The sequence below is a fragment of the Pan troglodytes genome, chromosome 10, assembly GCF_028858775.2.
Source record: "Pan troglodytes isolate AG18354 chromosome 10, NHGRI_mPanTro3-v2.0_pri, whole genome shotgun sequence".
In the NCBI taxonomy this organism is placed as follows: domain Eukaryota; kingdom Metazoa; phylum Chordata; class Mammalia; order Primates; family Hominidae; genus Pan; species Pan troglodytes.
This window is the reverse complement of record NC_072408.2, coordinates 99,039,373-99,061,785: the sequence shown is the minus strand read 5'-3', so window position 1 is coordinate 99,061,785 and position 22,413 is coordinate 99,039,373. Positions and strand designations below refer to the sequence as shown.

The 22,413-nt window shown below is 40.0% G+C and overlaps 1 long non-coding RNA gene across 1 annotated transcript; it reads right to left on the bottom strand.

Moving 5' to 3' along the window:
* Window positions 1-729: 729 nt before the first annotated feature.
* On the bottom strand, window positions 730-19,038 carry LOC104001640 (uncharacterized). The gene is made up of 3 exons (XR_008538545.2): window positions 18,656-19,038; window positions 12,055-12,322; window positions 730-1,411 (listed from the first exon to the last, which is right to left on the bottom strand). It is a non-coding gene; the product is annotated as an uncharacterized LOC104001640 (long non-coding RNA).
* Between the last annotated feature and the right edge of the window lie 3,375 nt (window positions 19,039-22,413).

Here is a 22,413-nt window from a genome sequence, read left to right as displayed (position 1 = left end):
ACACACACACACACACACATGCTCCACCATACCCTGAATCAGTTATAGTCTCCACTATGGAGAATGTGGAGATTGCTTCAAGAAAAAATATCGAGGTGATAAGGCTTATGAGTGTTGGAGTGAGCATGTTATTCCTTATTACTCCTGTTAATCACCAGATATGGCCAGTATCAATCATCATAAAACATTTGTTTTATTCATTTTCAGGATTTTTTAAATAATTATTTTATATAGGAAGAAGTTACCAAAATTTATCACTTAGGGCAACAGCTTTGAAAGAGTTTTTATCACTATATCCAATAAAGAATGCATTTCATTGCAATCCAGATGTTCTATTTTATTTCTTTTCTTATTTTTATTTTTTTTTAGATACAGGGTCTTGCTATGTTGCCCAGGCTAGACTCAGTGGCTATTCACAAGCACCATCATAGATCATTGCAGCCTCGAACTTCTAGACTCAAGCAATCCTCCCCACTCAGCCTCCCAAGTACCTGAGACTACAGGCACACACCACTGCACCCAGCTCCTATTTCTTTTTTTTATTTTTTAATGTTGGTTGTATCCACTAAATTTATTTTCACAGTCCACTAATGGGTCATGACCCACTGTTTGGAAAACACTGTCTTAGTGTGTTTTGTTTAAACTTTCCCACTGAAGTATCCTGAGCAGCAGGGGAGTGGGAAACTATGAGATGGGGGCAGGTTTGAGAGAGGGACTCAGAAGGCCAGCTTCAAGTGCAAAATTTATTTGAAGTTTCTTTATTTCACCATTAAAATGTACTCGTCTTTATCCTTAGACAACAAACAGGACCATTAGTTTTCTTTAAAAGGTTTTAAATCTCCCATTTCAATAAGAAGATGCTCTAGGGACACATGCTGTGTTATTGTGGGGCTACCTCTCCTGCTGCCTGCTACCTGGTGCTGCAGAGGGTATGCATGCTGCAATCTGCAAAGCAGGCCATCTTGGATGATAAATTGACCTCTAGATAGTATGGGAGCTTACCATGGTCTCATGGCTGCCTGACAATTATTCAGCACAGGTCCTGTGGACGATCTCACCAGGATGAGACATTACTCTTTGGTCAACATGGCATGTCTGATTATGAGCCCTGTGCCTTTTTCTAGCATTTCTGGATCTGATGGCTGGAAAGGTGAGTTTCTAACTTGATGACTCAGACCCTCATTAACCCACACCACACATGCAGGGCCCCCAGGCAGCCCGCTATCACAGAAAGTGCACAGACAGTGCTAACAAGGTCACCCTGCAATGGACTGCAAAGAGTTGGTAATGGTGAGCCAGATGATGAATGTGGAGCCAGGGAATCCATCATTTTGAAGGGAGATCACGTTAATTCTTCTCTTTCCATGCAATTGGCTTGACAACAGCTTGACATCATCCTTCCCCTGAGTCACTGAGACAGAGCATGCCAGAATAAAAATAGAGAAAAGGAGTAAATAAACCAAGGGAGGGAGAGCCTTTTACATTTTTAAGCACTTCCTTTTCCTACTTGGTATCAAAGCATACCAGTGGCTGGATTGGGATCCAAAGATGAGATTAAATGTTGCTACTGTGTTCTCTCAAAAAGAAAATCTCAGAAAATTCAAACTTTTCCTTTGCAAAATGACATCCAGAAATGTGGGATTAGGTATATGCATTAAAAACAACAGGCAATTAGGAGATATACCTAATGTAAATGACGAGTTAATGGGTGCAGCACACCACCATGGCACATGTATACATATGTAACAAACCTGCACGTTGTGCACACGTACCCTAGAACTTAAAGTATAATTAAATATATATATATATATATATATATAAACAGGCAAACAAAATAAACAAAAAACCCCAATACAAACCCAAGAAAGAAGTCTTTGATAAAACTATAACTATAGATAGTTAAGTAAAAGAGCTTAGGCAAAGAGTTTTGTTTTATAAACTCAGTGGAAGATTGTTGCAATAAAACCACTAAATGTTAATATAAACTTTGTCTCTCTCTCTCTCTTTTTCAGCTACTATGCTACCTATTGTCTCCATCCATAAACCAGACCCTGTAACTAAGGTAGATTTAATCAGAACGCCTTATGGTAGTGGGAAAAAAAAAAGGATCCTACAATTTGAAAAGCTGAGCCTCTGCTTTATTTTTCTTTTGAGACAGGGTCTCGCCCTGTCACACAGGCGGGAGTACAGTGGCACAACCATGGCTCCTTACAGTCTCAACCCCCTGGGTTTAAATGATCCTCCCACCTCGGCCTCTCAAGTAGCTAGGATCATAGGTTTGTGCCACTGTGCCCAACTAATTTTTTATTTTTATTATTTGTAGAGATAGGGTCTTGCTTTGTTGCCGAGGCTGATCTCAAACTTCTGGGCTTAAGCAATCCTCCTGCCTTGGCCTCTCAAAGTGCTGGGATTACAGACATGAGCCACTGTGCCTGACTGAGCCTCTTCTTTTTAAAGGTACAAGTAGTTTCTATATTTTGAGATGAAAAGAATATAGTACATGTGTGGAAATCTGGACTTTGGAAAGTTGAACGCTGTGTTTCCCTGGCTGAAAACATAGTAATAAATGTCAAGTCAAAGAAATTGTTTCAGGCAGAAACAGCCACTATAATAATATTTAATTATCTTCAGGAAAAAAAGAAATACTTAGTTTGGCTGCAGAATTTAAACATAAAGCTATAAAATTTGGGACATGAATCTCATTGCCTTCTGGGACATTTATGACTGTCAGACATACTTAAATCATGGATTCAAAATGTATAATCAAAATATTTCACCTGACAGTTGTTTCTTAAAAATATATATACGTCAAATAAAAAGGTCAAATCAGATAGCAAAACTATCTTGTTAAAAAGCTAAAAATATTGTTGGACGATATAAGCATGCTATTGGATGACATGAAATATAGTGAGATGATATGAAAATACTGAAGCTTATAAAATGCAGGTTGGGGTTTTTTTTAGGCATCATGACTACAGGTATGGTGAGGAAAATGTTATTTTTGCTTTTTTATCCCAACTCATTTCTATGTAGGGTCTCCCATCTGGCTGGAAAGCCTGTCAGCCATTACCAGCCACCTACTGAGGATTTAGTATCTAGAACATAACTAAGTAACTGAAGTCTGTACAGATTACTGGTGTATGCAGTAAAGACTGATTTATAGCAAATTATCAGGGATATTAGCATATCCTAGAAATCATCGTGACAACATTTTAAAACATATGTCGTTTTTAACTTTTATATAACATATTCTCATATATTCACTAATTTTATCCCTATAACAATGATGTGAAACAAGAAATATCACTTCCTCTGTTTTGTTTGTTTTGTTTTGTTTTGTTTGAGACAGGGTCTTGCTCTGTTGTCCAGGCTGGAGTGCAATGGTGTGATCTTGGCTCACTGCAACCTCCGCCTCCCAGGCTAAAGTGATCCTCCCAGTTCAGCCCCCCAAGTAGCTGGTACTACAGGCATATGCCACCATGCCCAGCTAATTTTTTGTTGTTGTTGTATTTTTGTCGAGATGAGTTTTCACCATGTTGGCCAGGCTGGTCTCAAACTCCTGGACTCAAGCAATCTGCTCGCCTCAGCCTCCCAAAGTGCTGGGATTACAGGCATGAGCCACCCTGCCTGTTCTGTTTTCCATATTTTCAATAAAGGAATTGAGGGACAGAGCTGTGCTGTACCCCAGGCTAGTGGATGTCCCCTTTTACAAATTCTCATAGCACATGAATCTTTCCTTTATCACTTACCAGAATAATTAATTAATAATAATTAATATCTCTACTGTGAATTTCCTGAGATCAGGGACCTGTTCCTTTGTTTATCACTAAATTTCAAGCACTTAGTCCAAAGCCTGGCACAGAAGGGGTGCCCAAAAAAGATTTGACAATTGAATGAATGTGCAGGTCACATTTTCTCAAGTCTCACAAGAAATAACAAGCAGATTTGTGCATTAGTATAATTTGAATCTAAATCTAAATCCTTTGCTAACCAGCCTCCAGAAAACTTCTCATTCAACCTTGGGCAGCATCTCTAGAAGAGGGGTGCACATTGTATGTTGCCCACAAATGTTTCACCATCTGTCGTGTTGGATTTGAATATGTATTTGCACTTCCATTCTGTTTAATCCCTTGTTCAAGGAGACCTGCCCATGGCATACTCTGGCCTTCTAATTGTTCCTTGGGAATTCTTTCTTTCTTACTTTGTCCCTGTAGGGTAACCTTGCTCTATTGTCAGGAAACTCCATTATGGAGGCATTGTGGGAAATATAAAAGTAAAATGCACTGTTGCTGTTTACCGCAGTTGTCTTGGCCGTTTTTATTCTCTTCAAGCTCTGATTTCATAATTCCACGTCTTGGCGCATAACTACATCTCTTAGTGTGCTGTATGATATATGATTATTTCTGTGTAATTTTCTACAAAGACATTTTAGCTATTTCAAAATAGAAAAACTTACTTCTTGCTTGCCCATAGAACCACTCCTTGAAATGATTTTCCAATGTTTCTAAGTATGGATTTTTCTGATAAAAAGCTGGTGATAGGAAACAGTTAATGGTTACAGTTAAATCTATGAAAACTTAGCATGCAGGTGAAAGATGAAATGGCAAGCTGTCTCTTGGCATTATTCGTGGGGCTCCTTGGCTAGGATTTAGAATAAGAATGGACTTTTTTATTAGAGGAAATCTCATTTATTTTCTTTCTTTAACAATGGAAATAGTGGTTCCCTTTAGCTAGATAAATAACTTTAGAGAAAAATGAAAAAGGAGTTCTCAAAGTTTATAGTTTAATATCATCTGATGGCATGTAAGTGTCATCATTGAAGACAGGATTTAATGTTGAGCCATGTATTAATCCACATTCTGAGGCTGTTATATGATTTCGATGTACTATAAAACTAAAATTATAATTGCTGATAGCCTGAGACACTGTCTTCATGGAGTTACTAGCAATAAGGTATAGCTTGGCAAAAAGCTCTTCATGCATGTTTTATTCTTTTATTTCAACTTTTCTTATAAAATAATTTACCCAATTCTCTTTTCTTATGTCTAATGAAATCTGTATTTTTAGTTAATACATACCAAAAACCTGGCTGGGGGCAGTGGCTCATGCCTGTAATCCCAATACTTTGGGAGGCCGAGGTGGCTGATCGCTTGAGCCCAGGAGTTTGAGACCAATCTGGACAACATGGCAAGACCTCCTTTCCACAAAAAATAAAAAAATAAAGAAGTGTGTGACATTTTAGGACCTGAGTAGATGAGTCTGATTTATGGCATTCCTCAGGCTGTCAGGACTGAAATGAAAGGTGATCTTTAGCACTGAAAATGCTGAAAATTATGTCAAGCCTAGACTTAGCGTCTGGCATAACTGTTCTCTCTCCATTCAACAATCCCTGTTGATACTGCTCCTAGGGCTATTAAAATCAAAGATCATGGCACTGACTCCATTAAAATCCTTTATTAGGATCAACAGCATAGAGCACATACCCATCAGAATGCTACTCGCCACCCTTCCTAAGAACATGCTGACCTCTCTTTACCTTCCCAGTTTCCTTTTCTACCACCCCTCACTTTGAATACAATGTCCCAGCCCAAACAAACAATTTTGATTCCCTGAGCACACGGTCCTTTGGTTTCCACGTCTTCTCATGATGGTCCTGGACCATCCCTCCCACTGATGATACACCTATCATCACCTACCTCCTTCTGATCTGTATTCAACTATTCTCCCATTAAATAACAGCCTCTGCCTTCTCTCTCAACAATCCTTTCTTGATTCCTCAATTCTTGAGTAGATCACGTTCTTCCCTTTCCTCTCTACTTAGTACTACCTACCCTAATGATTTATTTTTAACTTTCTGTAGAGATAGGATTCCAAAGTGCTGGGACCATTGTATCCCACCTGCTAATGCCTTACAGCTTCATACATACCTCTATTACAGCTTTTTTTTTTTTTGACGGAGCCTTGCTCTGTCACCCAGGCTGGAGTGCAGTGGCACAATCTCGGCTCACTGCAAGCTCTGCCTCCCGGGTTCATGCCATCCTCCTGCCTCAGCCTCCCGAGTAGCTGGGACTACAGGTGCCCGCCACCACGCCCGGCTAATTTTTTGTATTTTTAGTAGAGACGGGGTTTCACCATGTTAGCCAGGATGGTCTCAATCTCCTGACGTCGTGATCCACCCGTCTCGGCCTCCCAAAATGCTGGGATTACAGGCGTGAGCCACCGCGCCTGGCTATTACAGCAGTTTTTGCACTCTGCTTTAATTATTAATTTGTCCTGCTCCCCAACTTGTCTCTTATAAATGTGAGTAAAAGGCTGTGCTTATTCATCCTTTGTCTCCCCAGTGAAAGACTACTCAGCACTGAGTAGTCACTCAAAAACTATTTCGTGAATTAGTCTATATTTCTACCATCAAGGCCAAAATACAAAAAGCATTTTTACAAAACTGGAGCTGGGACAACCTGACCTATAAAACAGCATAGGAGCCAGCACCTGTAATCTCAACATTTTGGGAGGCTGAGGTGGCAGGATCATTTGAGACCAGGAGTTTGAGACCAGCCTGAGCAGCATAGCAAGACCCCTGTCTCAAATAATAATAAGTAAAGACTTAGCCAGGCATGGTGGTGCATGCCCCAACTCTTTAAAAAGAGAGAGAGAGAGACAGAAAGAGAGAGAGAGAAAGGGTAACATTTGAATAAAAACAGTGGTGGGGCCAGGCACAGTGGCTCACATATGTAATCCCAATACTTTGAGAGACTGAGGTGGGCAGATCGTTTGAGCCCAGGAGTTCAAGGCCAGCGTGGGCAACACGGTGAAACCCTGTCTCTACAGAAAAATACAAAAAAATTAGCTGGGTGTGGTGGTACATGCCTGTGGTCACAGCTACTGGGAAGGCTAAGGTGGGCATATCTATCACTTGAGCCCAGGAGGTTGAGGCTGCAGTGAGCCAAGATGACCCCACTGCACTCTATCCTGGGGGACCAAGTGAGACCCTGTCAAAATAAATAAATAAATAAATAAATAAATAAATAAATAAATAAAACCCTCACAGGTGGAATGGGTCATCCATTCACCATACATACAGAGTGAATTGGACAAAGAAAAAGAAAGAGAAACTTTTTGCTTTTCTATAGCTGTGATCAGATTTCATATCTCCATCATGAACCCTAACTCCAGTGAGAGATGAGGTGACAGATTTTAAATTTACCAAATAATGGTGTCTCAATGTTTCCATTTGAATAATCTCTTTTGAATGACTCACAATATTTCAGATAATTGCTCAGCTTTCTAGGTTTTGCTTTCCTTCTCCTTGCTCATCCTCAAGATGCCATCTTTGTATGAGAGAGTGACAGCTCACAATTTGGTAGTAACTTTGTGAGGGACCTCTGATCTGCAGACTATCAGAAGGTCTTCACTGGTTTCTGCCATGAAGTTGCTCATCTGTTCTTGTTTCTAGATTATAATCACCTGAGATATGGCTGGTTTTTTCTGGCCTGTAACTTACCAGAACTTGTATTCAAATATTGGATTTGCAACATCAAGAAGCAAACTCGCTGCATTGTACAGCTTCATTGTTCCAACCTCAGGACTTAGCTAATCTACCATGCTCTCAGCACTTCCTATATTGCTTCGTCAGGTCACATGGGAATATGTAAAGTCTGTGAACAACTACTTAAGCCACCAGGAAGAAGAAAAACTTTTTCAAGCTTATGTATTGAGTTGCCTCCCTTTATCAATATAGCACTATTGTTCTATACCATACTGGACACAGGCAGCCCCATGCCACAAGCTGGGCTCTATCTAAAAACCTGCAACCTCCCTGTGTTAGTCTGCTGGAGCTGCTATAACAGAATACCATAGACTTGGTAGCTCGTAAGCAACAAAAATTTATTTCTCCCAGCTCTAGAGACTGGCAAGTCCAAGGTCAAGATACCCACAGATTAGGTATCTGGTGAGGGTCTATTTCCTGGTACATAGATGGCACCTTCTCCACTGTGTTCTCACTTGGTGAGAGGGACAAGGTAGCTCTCTTGGGACTCTTTCCCAAGGGCATTAATCCAATTATGAAGGCTCTGCTCTCATGACCTAATTACTTTCCAAAGGCCCTGCCTCCAAGTACCATTACAATGGGGACTAGGTTTCAACATATTAATTTGTTGGGAGGAAGCGCTAACATCCAGTCTATAGCACTCTCTTGGGTTGGCCTGGGAAAGTAGTCCACCAATACAGCTGCCTTAAGAAAGACCTTACACATCAAAATGAATTTATCATGTTCTCCCCTAGTCAAAATTTTAGCCTAAGAGGAAGAAATTGATGCCAGAATGTAGATTTAGATAGAGAATCCTTTACTGTCTCTCTATTTTCATTTTCTTTCTTTTTTTTTTTTTTTTTGGTTTTGTTTTGTTTTTGAGACAGGAACTTGCTCTGTTGCCCAGGCTGGAGTGCAGTGGTGCAATCTCAGCTCACTGCAGCCTTTACCTCCTGGGCTTAAGCAATCCTCCCACCTCAGCCTCCCAAGTAGCTGGGACCACAAGCGTGTACCACCTTGCCTGGCTAATTTTTGTATTTTTTGTAGAGATGGGGTTTCACCATGTTGCCCAGGCTGGTCTTGAACTCCTGAGCTCAAGCAGTCCACCCGCCTCAGCCTCCCAAAGTGCTGGGACTGCAGGCATGAGCCATCGTGCCTGAACAATTTTCATTTTTCTTTTATATGTTACTAGCTTTGGAAGAGCAGGCTTTCCCCTTATTCAAATCTCTGGGATGGGCTTTCTCTAAGGCATGATGTTCTTTTTCCTAAGGGCACTAAACCTCACAGCTCAGTCATCCTCACTATGCTCTAGAAGAAACTCCACAATCTGGGAGTCTAGGCCTGCTTTTTAATATTAAGGGTCACTAAGAGAGTTTAGAAGTAAGTTCTTTGCTCATTGCAAAGTCCTGCTTTCAAAACTTCTGCCTTGCTGAGGAATCTAAAATACCCTACTCTAAATCTTAGAGACAATATTTATTCCAACTTCCTCTTAGTATTCCTGCTGAAATGGTTCTAATCTTCCCCAGAGCAAAAGGATGCCCATTTCAGAATAAGAAGGAAGGTTTCATGTTACATAATGCAAATGAAAAATGCACTTCAATTCTGCTTTTCCTAAAATAAAATCATCTTTATAGCATTTTACTCTCCTTCTCCTAAAATAAAATCATTTTATAGCATTTTACTCTCCTTCTTCTCTCTTTTTTCCTCTGTCCACCCCTTCTCTTCTTTAAATTAACTAAGTCAGAGAGTACCATCTAAATTTTGAAGTTTTTAATTTCCTACATATATTTAATATATTTGGGTACATTTGCTCTCCTAATACATTCTGGGAAAGGACAGTATGCTGGAGTGGCTAAGAACTCAAGTCCCTATCGAAATATTAAAGACATTCTTCACAGAAAGTAAAAAAAGAATCCTAAAATTTATAGTGAACTACAAGAGATTTCAAATAGCCAAAGAAATCCTGAGCAAAAAGAACAAAGCTGGAGGCATTACACTACCAGACTTAAAAATACACTACAAAGCTATAGTAGCCAAAACAAGGTGGTACTGGGGCATAAAAACAGACACATAGACAAATGGAACAGAATAGGGGGCCCAGAAATTAATCCACTTATTTACAGCCAACTGATTTCTGACAAAGATGCCAAAAACACTCATTGGGGAAATAACTGTCTCGTCTCTTGAATAAATGATACTGAGAAAACTGGATATCCATATGCAGAAGAATGAAACTAGACCCCCACTTCTCATGCTGTGCAAAAATCAACTCAAAATGGATCACAGACATAAACATAAGACCTAAAACAATAAAAGCTACTAGAAAAAAATATATAGGGGAAATCTTCAGGATGTTGGTCTGCAAAAACAATTTATGAACATGTCAGAAGCACAGCCAAGAAAAACAAAAAATAAATAAATGGGATGACATAGAACTAAAAAGCTTCTGCAAAGCAAAAGAAACAGTCCAGAGTGAAGAGACAACCTAGAGAATGGGAGAAAATATTTGCAAAGTACTCATTCAACAGGGGCTTTATATCCAGAATATACAAGAAACTCAAATATCTCAACAGCGAAAGCAAAAAAAAAAAAAAAAAGAAAAAAAAAGTAAATCCCGTTAAAAAACAGGCAAATGATCTGAGCAAACATTTCTCAAAAGAAAACATACAAGCTGGGTGTGGTGGCTCACACCTGTAATCCCATCACTTTGGGAGGCTGAGGTGGGTGGATCACAAGGTCAGGAGTTCGAGACCAGCTTGACCAACATGGTGAAACCCTGTTTCTACTAAAAATACAAAAATTAGCCAATGGTGCACACCTGTAATCCCAGCTACTCAGGAGGCTTAGGCAGGAGACTCACTTGAACCTGGGAGGTGGAGGTTGCGGTGAGCCGAGATCATGCCATTGCACTACAGCCTGGGCAACAGAGTAAAACTCCGTCAAAAAAAAAAAAGAAAAGAAAAAGAAAAAAGGAAAAAAAAAGACATACAAATAGCCAACAAATATATATTTTAAAACTCACCATCACTAATCACCAAAACAAATGCAAATCAAAACCACAATGAGGTATCATCTCACCCCAGTTAGGTTGGTTATTAATCAAATAGACAAAAACAGGCCAAAAAAAACCCCAAAACCAAAACCAACAACTAAAAAAAAAGTCAAGTGCCAGTGAGGATGTGCCAAAAGAGAACTACTCTTCTACACTCTTTTTGGGAATATAAACTAGTATACCCACTATGGAAAAGAAGTATGAAGATTCCTCAAAAAAACTACAAATAGAACTAACTATGTGATCCAGCAATCCCAGTACTGAGCATTTATGTAAAGGAAAGGAAATCAGTATATTGAAGAAACTTCTGCACCCCTATGTTTATTGTAGCACTCTTTATAATAACCAAGACATGGAATCAACCTACATATCCTACAACAGATGAATGGATAAAGAAAACATGGTATGTATACACAATGGAATACTAATCAGCCATAAAAAAGAATGGACTCCTTTCATGGTAACACGAATGGACCTGGGGGACATTATGTGAAGTAAACAGAAAGTTAATCACCACATGTGCTTGCTTATATGTGGAAGCTAAAACAAGTTGATTTCATAGAAGTAAAAAGTAGAAGAGGCTGAGGAGGGTAGGGGGAAGGGACAGATAGGGAGAGATTTGTTAAAGGATACAAAATTATAGCTAGATAGGAAGAATAAGTTATAGTGTTCTATAGCACTGTAGGATGACTATAGTTAACAGTAATATACAGTTTCAAATAGCTAGGAGGATACTGAATCTTCCTAACATGGTAAGTGATAAAATATTTGAAAGGATGGATATGCTAATTACTCTGATTGCTATACATTACATGTACTACATCACTATGTACTCATAAACATGTACAATTATTATGTGTCAATTTTAAACATTAAAAAAATTTGGAAAATAAATAAAATGTTGCCAGCCATGGTGACTCACACCTGTAATCCAAGCATTTTGGGAGGCCAAGGTGGGAGGATGGCTTGAGCCCAAGAGTTTGAGACCACACTGGGCAACAAAGCAAGACCTAGTCTCTACAAAAAAAAAAATAATAATAAAAATTAGCCAGGCATAGTGGTGTGTTCCTGTAGTCCAAACTACTTGGGAGGCTGAGGCAGGAAGATTGCTTGAACCAGGAGTCGAGGCTGCAGTGAGCCACGATGATGCTACTGCACACTAGCCTGGGTGACAGTGAGACCCTGTCTCAACAAAACAAAACAAAACAATTCCTGTCCTAAAACTTACTCCCTTGAGCAAATCATTTTGCCAGGACTCTATTTCCTCAGCTTAAAAATTAAGGTAATAATATTTATATAAAATTATGAAGATAACATAACACCAGGCATCTTAATAGTAGCATATCCAAAATTATACTATGTGTTTTCTGCTTGTGGAACTATTCCTCCTCCAATCTTTCCAGCACAATAAATGGCAGCTCCTTCCTCCAAATGTGCAAGGCGAAAGCGTTCAGATCATCTGGTGCTCTTCTCTTACCTTCTCATCATATCCACATTCTCAGGAACTCCTGTTTCTCTGATAATTGTATGTAGAATCTGACCACTTCTCTTCATCCTCACCTCTATCACTTTCATCCAAGAAAATATTATCCATCTCTCCTTAATTAAGGCAACAGTAGACGCTTTATCAGAATATCTAAGTTGTTTAACACCAAAGAAGCTTGCTGCTATCATCCAAGCAGTGATTCAGGGATCCAGTCTCCTACATCTTCATGGTTGTGCATCTTCAATGTTAGCATCTAAAGCTGCAGAAAGAAAACAGCACGGTGGGTTGCACATCAGAAGTTTTGTGGACCAGGCCTAGAAGTGGCATACATTACTTCTACTTGTATAATATCAGCCAGTGCTCAGTCAGATAGTCATATCTGACTATAAAGACATCTGAGAAATAATCCAGCTGTGTCTAGGAGAAAGAGAAAATGGGTTTGATAAACAACCAGCCAATCTCTGTCACTCTCAACCTAGACATAAGTTACAAGCATTTCTAACTGGTTTTCTTGCTTTCACCTGTGGGCTCCTACAGTTCAACCTATCAACGTGATGAAACTTAAAACTTAATTCAGATTATCTTCCTCCTTTGCTCAAAGCCTGCCAGTAGCTTTCCATCTCCCTTGTTTATTCCAAAGTTCTGATGATGATCTCGAAGCCTTATATGATCTACCTCCCACTCACTTCCTTGGTTTGTTTCCTAGCATTTTCCCCCTTGCTCCCTCCACTGCAGTCACACTGATTGCCACACTGTCCCTCAAAACTGCTGATCACATTTTGCCACACAGCTTTTGCATTTACTCTTCCTTTTGCCTGAAACATTCTGTCCCCTAGATAGTCTCAGAGCTCACTCTTTTACCTCCTTCAGGTCTATGTTCAAACTCCAGCTTATTAAAGTCTTCCTTGAATAGCCTATATAAAATGGTACCCTCAATCACCTGTCTCTCCATTCTTTTTATTATTACGCTTAATGTATATATTTGTTTCTTTGTTTAGTGTCTCTCTTCCAAGATTAGAATGCCTTCTCTCATGGCAGAAAAAATACTGTGGCCCGGTGCAGTGGCCCACGCCTGTAATCCCAGCACTTTAGGAAGCTGAGGTGGGTAGATCACCTGAGGTCAGGAGTTGGAGACCAGCCTGGTCAACATGGTAAAACCCAGTCCCTACTAAAAGATATAAAAATTAGCTGAGAGTGGTGGCAGGTGCCTGTAATCCCAGCTACTTGGGAGGCTAAGGCACGAGAATCACTGGAACCCAGAGGCGGAGGTTGCAGTGAGCTGAGACCGTGCCACTGCACTCCAGCCTGAGCAACAAGAGTGAGACACCATCTGAGAATAAAAAATAAAAAATGAATTAAAAAAAGAATAAAAAATGTTTTATCCTCAGCTGTGTGGGACTAAAAACAGTGCAAGAAGTAGGAGCTCAATAATTATTTTTAGTGACAGGCTTTCACTCTGTTACCCATGTTGAATGCAGTGATGTGATCATAGCTCATTGTAACCTGAAACCCCTAGGCTCAAGTGATCATCCCACCTCAGCCTCCCAAGTAGCTAGGACTACAAGCACATGCCACCACACCCAGCTAATTTAATTTTTTTGTTGTTGTTGTAGCGATGAGGATCTTGCAATTTCACCCAGGCTGGTCTTGAACTTCTGGCCTCAAGTGATCCTCCCGCCTCAGCCTCCCAAAGTGCTGGGATACAGGCGTGAGCCATTGTGCCTGGCCAATGAATTTTTTTTTAATGAATAAAAAAAATGAATGAATCGTTTGGCACATAGCCTGGCAAAAAGTAATCAATAAATGGCATCATTGCTATGATACCGAGTTTTTCTCTTAGATTAGAAAGAATGTTGATTTTTTTTCTATTTTATTCATGTTTGGGTTTTCATGATTCTTCCCAAAAATGATGCACAAATACAAATGTCTTTGTTTTGTGTTGCTATAAAAGAATACCTGACGCAGGGAAATTTATAAGTAAAAGAGGTTTACTGGCTCATGGTCCTGCAGACCATACAAGAAGCATGGTGCCAACATCTGCATCTGGTAAAGACCTCAGGCTGCTTCCACTCATGGTGGGAAGTGAAGGGGAGCTGGTGTGTGCAGAGATCATATGGTAAGAATGGAAGTAAGGGAGAGCAGGGGAAGGTCCCAGGCTCTTTTGAGACATCTGGCTCTCTTGAAAACTGATCGAGTGAGAACTCACTCATTCCTGAAGGAGAGCATTAATCTGTTTGTGGGGCACCCACCTGCATGACCGAAACACCTTCCATTAGGCCCCACCTCCAACATTGGTGATCAAATTTCAACATGAGGTTTAGAGAGGACAAATATCAAAACCATAGCACAAGACTAGTTTCTTCCTCATGTTCTTATCATGCTTGACATAACTCCATTCGTTCAGCTTTTCATGGTTACAACTCTGCTTCTATATATTAATATGCCCTAACTATAGAATGAGGTGAGAGAGTGGGCACAAACAGGCAACGAAGGAAGAGAGTAACTTAAAATTCAACATGCTGCTAAGAAGTGAAAAAAATAAAAAAGTTGAACAACTACATTTTGTGCCAAAAAGGAATAATAAAATATAAAAATCAACCAAATGCAACTATTTTGGCTTAAGTGAATTTCAATCAAAATAGTTTGTATGTATAGTCAGGGCTTCAATTTCTTAAACTAAAGAAATGTCAGTATGTAGGACTAGATATAAAATAAGCCAAATATTGGACCAGATGCAGTGGCTCACGCCTGTACTCCCAGCACTTTGGGAGGCTGAGGCAAGCAGATCACTTGGGTTCAGGAGTTCCAGACCAGCCTGGGCAACATGGCAAGACCCTGTCTCTACCAAAAAAGAAAGAAAATTAGATAAATATGACTCTTCTTTTTCCTTTACCTTACATAGAAAAAAAACTAAAAGCATTTGCAAAATATCTTAGACTCTCATCAAGCTAGATATTTCTTGCTTATATTGAGGAAAAAATCACACTCTGAGAATAGTGTTAATCAAGGGTCGTAGGTAGCGCTAGACTAGAAATTTTGAACTGTAAAAAAGATATTAAAATGTGACTTTTAATTAGATCAGAAATGAACTCTAATACTCTTCACGTCTTCAGAAATGACACCTTTTATTCCTCCAGTAATTGAGGTGTCAAAGGGCAATTTGAGGCTACTCGAAAAGATTCAGAGTCTGGTTTTGTTAACTACTAAGCTAATTACTGGTACAAAATAAAAATTACTAGACACCACTGAATTCTTGACAGGTCAAAAAAATATTCTTAAGAAATCCTGGGGTTTAAACTGGTGATATTCAGGCTTTCAATATTTATTTTGTAGCTTTATTTTTTTTATTTCTTTGAGGCAGGATCTTGCTTTGTCACCTAGGCTAGAGTACAGTGATACAATCATAGCTCACTGCACCCTGCACCCATGAACTCCTGGGCTCAAGTGATCCCCCTGCCTCAGCCTTCTGAGTAGCTGGGACTATAGGTGCACACCACTACAGAGAGCTCATTTTTGTATTGTTTGCAGAGATGGAGTCTTGCTATGTTGCCCAGGCTCATTTATAGCTTTCTTTCTTCAGAAATAAAATTCACTCAAATTAGTAAGGGTTTGTTGTTGTTGTATATGTGTGTGTAGGCACATGGGGGAGTAAGTAGGCAGTTGAGAAATCTTTTGCAAAGTCGTCTGTTATATTAGTGACTATATATTGTGAGGCGGGATATGAATCACACTGGTTTTCAAAAAACTTTGAACTTACTATTTCCAGGGCACAGTACTTTCAAAGGAAAGAGCCGCATGTTCAGAAACCATAATAACCTTCTCAGAGCACCTGTGCACCAGATATCAGTTGCTCCATCAACTATCCTCTGACAATAGCAGTAAAAACCATTTACCCACACTCAGTGGTCTATTCTAGTTTCTACCATCTAAATGATGGTCGGACTCCATCCGAAATATGAGTTTAGGCCATAGCCAGGTTGACTTGCAGAACACTGTTTTAAAATGGGATCAAGGGAGGGCAATAACAGATCTGCAAAGGAGAGAAAACCTAATCATTCAAAAGCAGTTCTGAGCATGAAGTAAGTAATATGTCCACTCAGAGGTATTGTTAATTTAGGATCAAAGTCTAAAACTGGAGTCCTGCGGACAAGCTGGAAAACAAATTTAGGCATAGGGCTGGTTGAGTGGAGCACCTGGAGCCAGAGAAATGCAGAGCAGCAAGGCCAAGCAGCCCTTCCTGAGGATGATACAGATAGTGAAGAGAGGGTGGAAGGAAGGAAGCAGAATGGGATGGGGGCGTGAACATGAAGTGAACAAGAGAAGTTGCTAAACATTTCCCTCAATATGTGGCCCTGTGGATCACTTGCATCTGAATCCTCTGGGAAGCATGTTTCTGGCCGGGTGCAGTGGCTCACACCTGTAATCCCAGCACTTTGGGAGGCCAAGGTGGGTGGATCACTTGAGGCCAGGAGTTCAAGACTAGCCTGGCTAACATGGCAAAATCCCATCTCTACAAAAAGTACAAAAATTAGCCAGGCGTGGTGGCTCCTACCTGTAGACCCCGCTACTCAGGAGGCTGAGGTGGGAGGATCGCTTGAGCCCAGGAGGCAGAGGTTGCAGTGAGCCAAGATCACTTCACTGCACTTGAGCCTGGGTGACACAGTGAGACCCTGTCTCAAAAAAACAAAACAAAAAAAACTTCTGGAAAACATGTTTCAAAAACAGATTCTCAGGCCCCACCCCAGACCTCCTGAATTGAATCTTCACAAGTGAAGCCTAGGAATGCAGACTTAAAAAAAAAATGCATTCTAGGCAGCTTTTATTGCATTTTGTATTATTTACTTATTTATTGAGACAGTGTCTTGCTGTCACCCATGCCCATGCCGTAGTGAGTGGTGCGATCATGGCCCACTGCACCCTTAAACTCCCAGGCACAAGCGATCCCCCAACCTCAGCCTCTCGAGTAGCTGGGACTACAGGTGCACACAACGACACCCAGTTAAATTTTTATATTTTGTAGAGACAGAATCTTGCCTTGTTGCCCAGGCTGACCTCAAACTCCTGGGCTCAAGTAATCCTCCCACCTCAACCTCCCAAAGTGCTGAGATTATGGGCATAAACCACTGCACCCGGCTGGGATATAAACTTTATACATGGTCCCCAAGTATCTGAAGCACACTTATATTTGTGTGCTAAGCTCCTTACTGGTATTGTTTTGCTTAATCCTTCAACAGCTCTATAAAGCATGTGCTATTCTTATCCTCTCCCCACAGACAGGAAACTGTGATTCAGAGAAGCTGACTGACAAGGCACAAAGACAAATGTGGCAAAGTCCAAACGCAAACTTAAGACATTCTGATTGCAGATTTCTGTGATAGTAATCACTCTAGACCAGAGGTCTTCAGACTTTTTCTACAAAAGGGTCAGTTAATAAACATTTAAGATGTGTGGACTAAATAGCCTTTGTTGCAACTACTCAACTTTGCCACAGAGAACATGTAAACAAACGGACACGACTAGGTGTTCCAATAAAACTTTACAAAAATGGGCAGCAGGTCTGAAGATGCCTGCTGTTGACTAAGCATTGCTTTTTTTTTTTTTTTTTTTTTTTTTTTTTTTTTTTTTTTTTTTTTTTTTTTGAGACGGAGTCTTGCTCTGTCGCCGAGGCTGGAGTGCAGTGGCACGGTCTCGGCTCACTGCAAGCTCCGCCTCCCGGGTTCACCCCATTCTCCTGTCTCAGCCTTCCGAGTAGCTGGGACTACAGGCGCCCGCCACCACGCCCGGCTATTTTTTTGTATTTTTAGTAGAGACGGGGTTTCGCCATGTTAGCCAGGATGGTCTCCATCTCCTGACCTCGTGATCTGCCTGCCTCTGTCTCCCAGAGTGCTAGGATTACAGGCGTGAGCCACCACGCCCCGCCTAAGCATTGCTTTTCAAAGTGTCATGCTCAGAACAGTAGGCTCCTAGGAACTTGTTAGAAATGCAGACTCTTACTCATTCCAGACTTGCTGAATCAGAATCTGCATTTAACAAGGTCTCAATGTAATTTTTATGCACATTAAAGTATGCGACTTCTACTCCAGGGCATTTACAAAGGACTTCCCTGAAAGCTGCATTTAATGCCTTTGCTGTCCCTCCTTTTAGGTGCATGAACTCATCTTCTGACAGTAACTGTGTTGATTGCCTTCCACAAAAGTTAAAAAGTAAATAAAGCTGGGTGTGGTGGCTCATGCCTATAAAAATCCCAGCATTTTGGGAGTGCTTGATCTCAGGGTTGAAGACCTGCCTAGAAAACATGGCAAAACCCCATCTCTACAAAAAATACAGAAATTAGCCAGGTGTGGTGGAGGGTGCCTGTAGTTGCAGCTACTCTGGAGGCTGAGGCAGGAGGATTGCTTGAGCCTGGAGGTTAAGGCTACAGTGAGCCATGATTGTGCCACTGCATTCTAGCCTGGGTGAAAAAGTGGGACAATGTCTCAAAATAAATAAATAAACAAACAAATAAATAAATATAAAAATAACTTATTAAATTAATAGTGCTTCTTATTATACATGCTATCTTAAAAACAAAGATATCACAATTTATATTTACCTTCTAAAAAGTACTGAGGTAAGTAGATAAAAAGTGCTTTATGAGTTGTTTCCCTTCTCTGTACAAATTTCAAGGCCTTATACCGGAGGCATTGAATCAGAATCTCTGGAGATGAGACCTGGAAGCTGCATTTTAACAAGTTTCTCAGGTGATTCACATTTAGATAATCAATAGGTGCCCACTCTTCAGATCTGGGGATTACTGCATGAAGAACATACAGACATGAATTTTGGAGAGAGGGGTTTAGTCCTCCACTAATTAGATGACCTTGAATAAGTTAATTGACCTCTTTGGACATCACTTTCTTCATTCAAATGGTGGTTCCAAACTTTAGTGTCCATTAGGATCATCTTGACCAATGCAAACATTCAGAGAATCCACCACTGTATAATACCATGAACAAAGGGTTGAGTAAGTAAATGAGGGAGAAAGGACAGCTCTTCCTGACAGTACAGTGTCAACTACTATATAAAGAAGGGGCCACAAAGTTAGAAAATCATCAATGGATGCTAAAACTAGTGGTAAAATTTTAATGAGGAACAGGATATTTACATAGTTTCAAAATATCTCCTTGCAAATTAATTATTGATTACAAAGTAAAATATAGTAACTCTTCAGTAGATAAACCTGGCAGACAGCACTGTAACTGACCAAAGCTAATATCACCAACATAAGGACAAAGTGACATCATATGCCTCTTGAGGTGATGCAACAAGAACACAATGCCACTTAGTGACATTCCTGCCAAAATGCATAACCTATACTAAATATGAGGAGACATCAGACAAACCCCAGCTGAAGGGAACCCTAAAAAGTAACTGGCACACAATCTTCAAGAATTTCAAGGTCAAGAAACAAAGAAAAGTTAATGTTGGAATTACAGGCATGAGTCACCGTGCCTGGGCCACTTTTTAAAGCAAAGTAAGAATCAATGCCACATCAAATGTACATAGTAAATTTATATGTTATATTCATTTCAAATTTCAGAAAGATTAAAATGTGAAAAATATGACTTTTAAGCTTACAGAAATAACAGTGTAAGCTTTTGGGGGACTATAAGACTTTACAAGTGTGAAATAATTAGGTAATTATTCTGCTTCATGACACTTCTATTAATTTCAATGGGTTATTTATTAAATTATGTCATAATGACTCCCCTAAGTGATAGTCAATTCTATAAGATCAGTCTTAGTATTTAGTTTGCATTTGTATTAGCTGTGAACAGTGCATTAGCCAGATTGTATATTACAATAGTCATATGTCTAAAGCAGAGTTTCTCAACCACCAGTGACATCATGAATCAGATAATCCTTTGTCGTGAGGGACTGTCCTGTGGCATTGTAGGATGCTGAGCAGTAGCCCTACCTTGGTCCCCTACATGTCATTACCACCATCCACCCAAATAGTGACAATCAAAAATGTTTCCAAGCTGGATAAACTCTAGAAGGCAAAATCACTTCTGCATGAGAATCAAACGTACATTGAATAGTGGCCCCTTAAAAGATGCTTCCACCAGGAACTGACCTGTAAATGTGAACTTATCTGGAAATGGGGTCTTTGCAGATATAGTTAAGGATTTCCAGGTGAGACGATCCTGGATTTAGGGTCCAGCCTAAATCCAGTGACTGATGTCCTTATAAGAGAAAGACAGAGAAGATGTGAGAGATACAGAGAGGCAGGGAAAAGGGCAATGTCAGACAATGAGAGAAATTGGTGTTATACTGCCCCAAGTCAAGGAAAGCCTCCAGCCAGCAGAAGCAAGAGGTGGCAAGGAAGCGTTCTTTCCTGGAGGCTTTGGAGACAATGTGGCTCTCCCAAAGCCTTGATTTTCAACTTCTGGCTTCTGGACTTTTAAGAGAACAAATTTATGATTTTAAGTCACCAAGTTTGCCGTAATTTGCCATGGTAGCCCTAAGAAACTAATCACCATTGTTCTGATATTCCATATTATTTAATTAGAGATTGTATAAACAGTTTGGGCTAGCAGAAAAGGGTATTCATGGAAAGCATATTGGGGTATTAGAAATAATCAAATAAGGGCCGACTGGTCAAACTTTGTGAAGGTTAGGGATTCATTTAAGCTCTCAAAAAACATTGGAAGGCAGGCTCAGTGGCTCACACCTATAGTTTCAGCACTTTGAGAGACCGAGGTGGGAGGATTGATTGAGCGCAAGAACTTGAGACCCGCCTGGGCAAGAAGGCTAAACCCTATCTCTACAATTTTTTTTTTTTTTTAATTAGCCAGGCATGGTGGTGCATGCTACTCAGGAGGCTGAGGTGAGAGGATTGCTTGAGCCCAGGATGTCGAGGCTACTGTGAACCATGATCACACCACTGCACTCTAGCCTGGGTGACAGAGCAAGAATCTGTATCAAAAAAAAAAAAAAAAAATGGAAATAGGTACTTATACATTGTCTGCTTTCTTTTTATCTCTCCATCTATTAGTTTTCTCCCTTCTTGCTATATAATGGCATGCTTTACCTTGTGAGGACTAAGGCCACCTTTGTTCTTCAAGGCCTACATCTGGAGGATCTCACTGGCAATGATAGTCTTACTTCTCTGCCCTCAGTCTGGCTTTAGAATTCTGGAAACAGAAAACATTGACCCAGTCTTGGTCAAATGCTCCCCCTTAGAACAATCAACTCTGGCAGGCGCATGGCATGGTCATATAAAAACTTTGTATTCCCTGATATAACAATATGATTAGGATTAGAAAGCCAATAGTTTCCAGGAGAAAGAAAGAAAAAAATTCTAGACATTCATTGCACCCACGAATATCTACTATGGTACATGAATCAACATTGTTAGCTTAAAAGTATATTGTCCTATCAATACATTATTTCAAAAGCATCATGCCAAACAATAGGTAATATTTTCTCCCACTATGAACTTAATCACTTGACTAGAGTTTAGATAGGCACACTGGTAGCAAAAAGAATTACTGGAAAACGTAAATAGGGCTACTCAATGAATTTTAGTATTGTAGGAGCCCAATAAATAAAATAATAATTGAGTCATCAACAAAATCCTAAATGTGGAGTTCTCACAGCAGAATCATTTAAGGGTAAACGCCCCAGCTTTGAGACTCAAATAAAGCTTATAATGAATCATTCAGACATCCTCAGAGAGAACGATTTTCAACTTGATTAAAATAATCAAGTATATTGTCATCCTCTTTTGAATGAAAGACATAAAGAGGCAGGGTGAAAGTTTAAATTCTCCTCTATTTATTCTCTCTTTTTTATTAATCCATTCTATCTAGCCCTTAAAGACCCTGAATTTCATGCCTCATCAGTTTTAGTACATCGGGCCCTTTCCCAGCCTGTGCTGACAATGCAGGTCTTTTGTCTCTGTGCCCTATTGGATTACAGAGATTAGTGGATACATTTCTTAGGATCAGCCCATCTAGGGATTTAAAATGCACCATATTAAAATGGAAGTGATGGCCTCAAATCAGGGAATTCGGCGCCTCGTTTGGAGACTAAAAAGGACGCTACAATTGGTAATGTCTTATTATTACTTTCTGCCACAGGATTTTTTTCTTGTGGTAGGCTGCGACTGAAGAATATTTTTCTCAAATCACAGAAGTCAACAGATACTCCAAGATTAAGGGGAAAAAAGTAATATTTTTAAAATATGTTTTTGGCTGGGCATGATGGCTTTTGCCTGTAATCTCAACACTTTGAGAGGCGGAGGCAGGAGAATTGCTTGAGCCCAGGAGGTTGAGGTCAGCCTGGGCAACATAGGGAGACCCCCCA